Below are 8979 nucleotides of genomic sequence, written 5' to 3'. Positions count from 1 at the left end.
AATTACCCTATTACATATAACCAGTTGATAGCCATGTATTTTAGGTAACTTTGTCATTGTTTGAATGGGTATCATAATCAGCATTTGGCATTACACCCTTGAAGCAAAGGAAAATGTTTTTATTTCTGTCAGATAAAAAAAAAATCATAAGGTAGAGAAAGAAAACAACATACAAAGTATGCATTTACTGTAAATAATCTCATTCCAACAAAACATATGCTAGGTACAACAAAGTATGTAGATACCAACAGTTGCAATTTCAATACAGGTATTTAGATGCCTGAACTCCAGAGTGGAATAAGGAAATGTAAGTGAATTGCCACGGATATCTGCAAGAGTTAAAAGGTAAGCTATGAGCCTGCAACTGGAATATCAATGTGATGAGTAAATTATCCAAGAAGGAAATGCTGAGAAGATTAATATAATTTCTACACTTTCATACCTGTCCACTAAGCAACAGCAACCAGCATGCCTCTCCTGTATATAGCCATTTAAGCCTTCATTTGAAAATGTCAAGTAGGTATACTATTTATGTAAAATTTAACGGCTCCAGTAGAAGAAAAAGGCGGCAACATGGTAGTGACAATACCCCTTTTATATAACAAGCTTTGGTGTAATTCTTCAGTTAACTTTTGGGAACTTATCTCACACTGAAACACAGGAGAATTATGCATCTAATCTGTAAATAGGATGCTTAGCAGTCAGAACACTACTCAGAATTGTGACCGTTTCTTTTCCACTTTCTTTCCCTTTACTTTACAGGGGGGAGGTAGGAGGCTTTTTGGTCTTACCCTTCCAACCCTACGACAAGAATGTTTAAGACCTACAAGTCAAGGTCCTCCATTGCCTGAAGGCGTTCAAACCCAATATTCTCGGAGACTGACCTGCACACACCCAGAGTAAAAATACTAGACACTCATGCACAGAGTTTAGCTACCATCAGATGACATCATGTTTTTATAGCACAGTTTCATCAATTTGAATCCATCTGATCATGGTGGTTCAAGATTTTTAATGCCTATAAGACACACAGATGAAAACTAAAGTCAGTAGATGGTAAATACTCCCAAATACCTGACATCTCTGTGCATCCAAGCACAATTCCTACTACCTTTTTTTTTTTTTTTCAGAAGTATGTCTCAAAGTAAACTTTATTAGAGGAAATGGATAGCAACTAGTTTGCTGCTTAGGTGTCAGAATACAGGATTCGTGCATACAATTTAAGCAATATGCAAATTATAATATAGCATTAGAGACATTCACTGTATGCATTCCATTCAGCATTGTAACAGATATGGACTGCATTCAGCAGTGCTAGAAAAAAATTAGCCTCAGCTAATTGAATGTTATTTATCTCTTTTCATTCTGAAAAGAACTCATCTCACTTTTTCATCTCATAATCTGTAGTAGATTTCTACATTGGCATTGTTATCATATTACTATAGATGTGTTTAAAACCTGTACTTCTGATTTACTAGTAATTCCAAAATATATAGATGTAGAATGTTGAATGTGTACAATATGTCTCCTATGTATTCTTCTTTTACGTAGTCTACCTTTTTTGTATATGCAATAACCAATTATATTAGCATTCAAGTCACAAATCATCACATCAATGCTCAGGAATGCCACTTTTGTATTTTTTTGTCATATCAGTTTGCTTTATTCATGAGGCTGCAGATTTAAATCTGGTACAGTGCTAACCAAGCTAGTTGTAAATGAGTTAGCTTAGGTATCAGAATCTGTCAAGTTACAATTGCATAAAATTCATCTTAGGCTAATATGCTTCTAAAATTATGTGGCAACTCAACTGAAAATTTTATTTTTTTCTTTGGACTTTCTTCTAGCACTGATTATTTAGTGCTCTCCCAGTTGTCTGAATGAGTCTCCACTGTTAGTGTGATATCTCACAAGAAAGTGGTCCACAATTTTAGGCTTTCTACTTCACACCAGTTCCACTATCGACAGTAAAGTTTCTAATCTTTCATAATGTGGATCACATATCCCCTCCCCATAATGATTTCTTCAAAGACATTTCAATTACTGATAGTTTCGATCAGCATAGAAATCTCTGAAGATGAAGGAAATTCCCAGCATTGATAGACCACTAAGACAGTGAAAGAGACCAGGGCTTACTGAAATAGTGCACTGATAGAAAAATGTGCAGTGATACTGGAATATCATGCACTAATCTTTTTTAAAATGTACACAGTGTTTAAATCAATAAACCAAACACAAACATCTAGTGTCTTACCATTAGATTTTCTCTTAAAATGCATCATAATTATTTCTGTTATGTTATTCACTTCCAAGACTCTCTAACTGCTTCAGGCTCATTCTAAACATGAGTGCCAGATGGTGCTTGCCCTCAGGCCAAACATACCTCCCATCTTGATGCTTCTTGTGTTTTAATGTGCCTCCTCAGCTCCTATAGTTTACCTTTTGTTTTCCACTACCTTTACTGAGTGCCACATTTGGTAGACAGATGATCAACACGTCCCTCTCATAGCAGTCCTTTTCACTGTTCATCCATATCCCATTAGTAAGGTGGGAAAAGCAGTGAATTTTACTTGTTAGTGTAGTTCAGATAACCATCAACTCCCTTTGCTGTTAAGATTAAGTGAAACAATGCAAAAGGAACTCTCATAATCTGACTGTAAAAATCACATTTGATATGTTTTTTTTACCTGGTTATACAATTAAGACCACACAGAATGGCAAATGAAAACTGATTTCAAACAGAACTTGATGTTCTCAACTCGTGTAACTATTTCATTGGTGCCACATAGTTCTGAAAACTTCAGTATGTAGAGCTGATATTCTCAGCTGTCAAGTGCTGTTTTGTTGTCTGCAGTGTCCAGCTCTAAGTCAGTTCATGTTCACTACCATATTTGCAGTCAGTGCCATCATGTTTTTCTTTCCCTAGATGTCCAGCCCAAAAATCAGTGGACATCAGTGGGCTTTCATCATCCACAGCCAGTTTCTCCTGTCACTTAGAGGTTTCTTTGCTCAGTTATGCAAGCATTGTTGTCACTAATAAAAGAGCTTCCTTGGAAACAAAGCAGATCAAATTCTACAAAACCTTATTTGATCAGTTGGTACTGAGTAGTCTCAATCAAAAAAAATTGTTTTCACTCTGAAAACCTAGCAGTTTACTAGACAGGCAAATGAAGGAAGTGAGATAGCTTAGTATTTGCACAATAGTTTGTTAATTTAACTGGCATTGTTGATGTCCTTTGCTCAAGTGCAGAGGAGATAAAGGATTTTGCAGTATGGTGATTACTCCTTTCATATATTACCTGTTACTTTTTCAAGATTCAGCAAGTCCCAGTGAAAGACAATGTTGAAACAAAGCTGCCAGAAGAAAGTATTGGATTATTTTGCCCCACCCTATTTAAAAGGGTCCCTAGAGGCTTTGCAAGACCAAGCTCACCAAGGTGAGTTTAGCTCTGGATTTTTATTTATTTTTTTTTGTGGATTGGATTAAATGTGATTCACTACTGGAACAACACACCTTTTTATTTTGAAGTGTTTGGAGCTTTGCACTGAAATATTTGGAAATGTATGATTTTTGACTATAATACTGTATCTCTGACCCCAAAAGCTCACATCTATTATGTTCTGCAGTCAAAGCAGCTCTGCAGGGAATCTTACCTCTGTCATATGCCAAATTACGCAAAATCTCATCCAACTAATTGCATACCATGTACAGTGATTTACAAAGTGTGTTTTTAGGCCCCAAGACTGCTACTAATCTTTAAAAAGTATTCAACACATTTGTTGTGCCACCTCCTATTACCAGTTAAATTGTCTTGTAGTACTGTAAAGCTATAAAAAGAATAAAATAATCTGAAACAGCTCAACAGATTTCTTTGTGTATAAGCACAGAAAAATTTACACCATCCTTACTCAGGTGAAAGGGTCTTCTTTGTAAACAATCACGTTGTTACTACTCATAAAAGGCACACCTATGGCTTAATTACAGTGCCATTTTTTACATGAAGTTCAAAGTTATTATCTCTTGCATGGCCTCGGTGGGCTCTAGTACTGTTGTACTGCTAAGAATTAACTTGTAGGACCATGTTTTCCGTGGGTATTCAAACGATCATATTGATTTTCTCTGTGTAAAAAAAATGCTGAAATATACATTTAGTTCTGAAGGAATCTTCACAAGGATTAAAAGGAGTACATAGTAGGTATTGAATTTCAATGGAAGCTGAATTCTTCACTCAAAGAACTATCAGTAGATGTCTCTGCCAGTGTCTTTCCTGTACTTTTGAAAACTTTAGAAAACTTTAGAAATTAAACATCTGTGTGTGACAAGGTCTTTATTACTGTAATTTATTCTTGTAAGAAAATTAAATGTGTATACGTATTTTATTTGTGTAAAGTATTCACAGGAAGTTGATAACCTAGTATTTAATTAATTTTTGTTTCCCCAGCTTCTGCAAAACAAAAATTGCTGTACATTTCAAACACTGAATTATTCCTCTTCATACTTGAGGATGCTTATCAAGACAGATTCCTTAACATAATACTCATCTATCAAAAATCCTCAAAATTCTTGAAGCCAAACAAAGTTTACATGGAATATGGTTTGCAAAAATATTGATCCGAGACATAGTATGAAGACTTCCTGTTTAAAACAAAGGCAAATTGGGTTTGACTGCATCAAAATGATGCATTTGTTACCTGCATCCCAAATAGACCAACGTAAATATTTGCAGGAATCCGTGAGAATTAGTCCAAGAAGCTTGGGCAGATCTTCCTTGCTTTTGTGTGTGACAATCAATACACCCATACTTGTGCGGGTTTTATTCAGTTTTGGATAGACAGTTTTTTTAATTGCAATTTTAGCAGGAGTAGAAATATCTCGGTTTACAGTTTGCTTCTCTTAATTCCTAAACTACGTGCACTCTGCACAATGAAACAAAATAAATTCAAGGCACTCTGCACTAATACCTGTTTTTAAGGAGGTGCAATCTGGAGAAAAAAATGCATGCAATTCAATGTGGGATGCAATGTATTTCTGTAATTTCATAGGCTATAAATTAACAAACTACAATATTCTCCCCAACAGCTTCAGTGATTAAGACACAGTGGGGAAAATGTTAACTGTACTTGTTCCTAAAAAATATTGTGTGGTTAACTAGGATTGAAGAACACAAACTGTAATTTGAAACCTTTGAATACTCTCTAGTGCATACACTAATTCATACAGTAAGTTCTTCCTATACCATCTAGGATTTCCCAGTGTTATCTGGTTTGTAAGGAGAAGCTTAGCCACGTACAGCAAGCTTAGATTTGCCGATGTGAAGCATCTGTCATGCTGCTTCCTGTAGACACAGCCTGTACAAGGTTCATAGACAGAAAACTACTGTTCAGAAATATGAAGATGATGAACGGTTTTTATGTGCTACTCATGCTCATTTTCAAGGGAGTTTATTCAGACTCTAATGCATTTTAGTGAATTATTACATTTTAGAATGACTGGGAAAAAACATCTTTCCTCTTTGGAGCCTCCCATAAAGGAATAAGTACAAGGGTAAAGGGTGATATGACACAGATAATAAATATCACTCTGTATGTGACTACTGAACATCTTTCAAGGCATACAGAAAAATCCATATTAAACAATAAAATTCTCTAGATTCCCACGGTTGCTTTATTTGGTAATGAAAGGTCAGAAGCTCTAATCCCTCCTAAGAACTAACAAGAAAGTAAAGCCTTTTTCCTTCCAATTCCAATAAAATAGTAATAGAAAATTCTTTCTCTAAGCTCAGCTTGCTGCCTAACACCTGCAGTTGTTTTCACCAGCTTTCCACAGCACTGTAGTGATGTGTGCTTTATGACAAACACTGAGTTGTTCTTTGTCTTAAGACCAATCTAAGTAGTACTTGAGTTCTCTTCACTATTTCAGAGTGTTCACTACCTTACAGCAAAGTTAGATACTCAGGAGCATTCTCTGACGTACAGTTGCACAGACTGTAAAAAGATTCTGTCACAATAGGAATATCTTAGTACTCCACAATGTGGTGAAGATAACTATGAAAAACATATTTTGTGGTGTATAATCAGATTCTGAGTGATGTTACTCTTCAGCTACTCTTGAGTTCAAATGCTGCTATCCCATGTGTGTTTTGTGAAAGTAATATTTAACATCTAAATAATCAAGGTAACATTGTCCAGCATTTTCTGTTCCAGAGAGCTGGTACTTTTCACTTTAGGACTGATTTCCTCCCTCCCCAAAGTAATTTAAGTGTTAAAAATATCTTTTATTCCCATAATGAAACTGTATAATTCTTCAGAAAAGCATGAATTACTCTACAACTTCTATACTGCAGGAGTACCTCAGCTTTTGTGGGGTTTTTTGTTTTGTTTTGTTTTAGGGTTTTCATGCATAAATGTAAGTCCAATAATATTTTAGATGTATATCCTTCTGGAAAATAATCAGTTGAAAGTATTAATAGTTGGGGTTTGGCTTGCTACTTCTTAAGAAACATAATGCCATTCGTTTACATTGCAGGAGTTAATAAATGATGGCAAATTCCTCAAGGCATTATCAAACTGTGTGAATTTGTGTATCTGATCAAATATTTATCAGCTGCAGTCTCTTCCTACACTGATTTTTCTTTTCATTTATTGCTCTAGGCCTTACTGCACAACACTAAGGTGGTACTCATGGGCATATACCCCCCAAAGAAAGGCAATCATTATGAAATACCCAACTTCAAAACCACAGGCTGCCTGAATTTCAATTCTTCTTGTGATTTTTGTTGGTGGGTTTTTTTGTGGGTTGTTTTGGTTTTGTCACTTTAAACTCCTACACTATTTAATTACCTTTTCTAGATCATTTACTTGACCTATATGAAAATTAAACAGAAATAGAATTTCATCATCTAAACTGATAACAGATATTGATTCCTATTTCATGATGTCCTAAGCTTTTTGTATTTATACTTAAGCATTTCTCATTGCTGTGTAATTCTACAGAAAGTGATTTGTTCTACTTCTTCATTCAGCTTTCATTGTCTTGGTAGAGGTCTGCCCTATATTATTTTCCTTTTCTATATTCATTTTAGATGTGCAACACATTCATTGCACTGATCCAGACTGAAACTTTGGAAGCAGTAGATGTACTAGTATGGCTTGTAGGATACTGATAGCTGAATAAAAATCAGGGAAATATGTGTATGTTTTCCAACCACTTTCAGTTTCAACAGTGAGCCACCATTAAGTCTCCTGGGCACAATGCCTCGTTTCAATGCAGTTAACTCAGAAGGGGAAAATCTATGCTGCTGACTCAGCAGGAACATAGTGTCCACATTACAGTAGCTCCAAGGAATCATGCATCTCCTATTTTCTCCCATGACAAACTCTTCAGAACTTCTGAATAAAGTAGAACTTCCTGGTGGTGGCAGAGATAACCTTAACAGATAACTCCTTCTTCTACAATGTTCATTCAGAGTTTGGTTTACCTTGTCATATTGGATAGGTTCATAGGACAGAGAAATATGGTCTGGGCTGTGGTCATACATGCTTTGCAACAGGACTTTGCTTCTCTGAGCACTTCACTATATAGACATAGAAGACAGACCATCTGTGTATCTTTTTTTTTAAATAGATTGAAAGAAAAAAATAGGTATTTTACCCAGGAAAATATCACATCCTTGGATTTTCTGCATTTCTGTACAGGCATCAGAAGCTTTGGAGGAGCACTTTTGCATAGTTCCATGGCATGAAATTTTATATATATGTGTGTATATATATATATATAATTTTATATATATATTAAAAAAAAGAGGCTCTATCTTTTTATATCATTCTTTTTAATGTCCCTCAGATTCTCCATTTACCTCAGAGGATGCAGGCCAAAAGAGGCCATGGAGACATTGTGTAAATATAATCATAATATCCCACATTCTTTTCAGAAATAAGCTAAATTGGCATACTGATGCAGAATATAAACAAATGCACACAGGCAAAATATTTCTGAATTACAGTTTACAAGAATACACATTTCGTACAGAATCAATAGGGAGAAATTCTCAGGAGAGTGCAAACCCACAGCATTGTGAAATCTATGTATTTATTTAGATTCACACAAATACATGAAGAGGTGCCTTTGCTGAGCCCTAGGCATCCTTGACGATTACAGAAAGCATGAGCAACATAAAGAATGAGGAATGAAGCACCCTGCAGCAAACTCTGCCATCCACAGCACTATGTCTTAGACCTTACAGCAAGAGGAAATTAAGAGAAAACATGCCTCCCTTATTCTCTTTCTCCCCAGGCAACCATCCAGAGAAGAACTTAGGTGCAGGACCACATGATGTATACAGTATTGCTGTCTGGTTATTTCATTACTGAGATTTTCTGTACACAAGATTATAGATAGAGATCTCCTCTGTGTGTATATATAATCTTGTTTGAAATGTGTGAAATAACGGTTTCTACTTCATTTGTAGTGAAAAAGAGCTCCCCAACAACTAATCACTGGCTAATACCTTGCTATAGATTCATACATAATGTTTTACCTGTTTAGTGGTGTTTTCTTTCTGTATAATCAAACATGCATGTGGACAATTGTTATAGCTAGAAGAAATTTAGCATCAGTCCTAAGATTCTTAAATGATATATCAATGATAAAAGAGCTCTAGTCTACAATACTAAACCAGTTTGGAGAAATATGAATTTTAAAACTGAAATAATTAATAAAACAAATTTTGTTCCAATGTTGGCCCTGGACTCTGGTATAAAGGTGGCAGTATTTAGGAACTAAGTGGTACTGTGTTTCAGATTCTGAATGATTTAGGCCTGCTAAACCATTCAAATTATTGATGCTTTGTCCACCACACTAGCTAAATATCTGAAGTGATGTTGTGGTTTTCTCAAGTGAAGTTTATACCTTTAAAGGTTTATCATACCTTAGACTAACTTCATTAGGAATTTTGTTAGGAGAATGCTTCTCCCTTATCA

The sequence above is a fragment of the Melanerpes formicivorus genome, unplaced genomic scaffold (assembly GCF_026170545.1).
Source record: "Melanerpes formicivorus ecotype bairdi unplaced genomic scaffold, bMelFor1.0.p_v2 SCAF_6, whole genome shotgun sequence".
NCBI classification, from domain to species: domain Eukaryota; kingdom Metazoa; phylum Chordata; class Aves; order Piciformes; family Picidae; genus Melanerpes; species Melanerpes formicivorus.
This window is presented reverse-complemented; position numbering follows the sequence as displayed.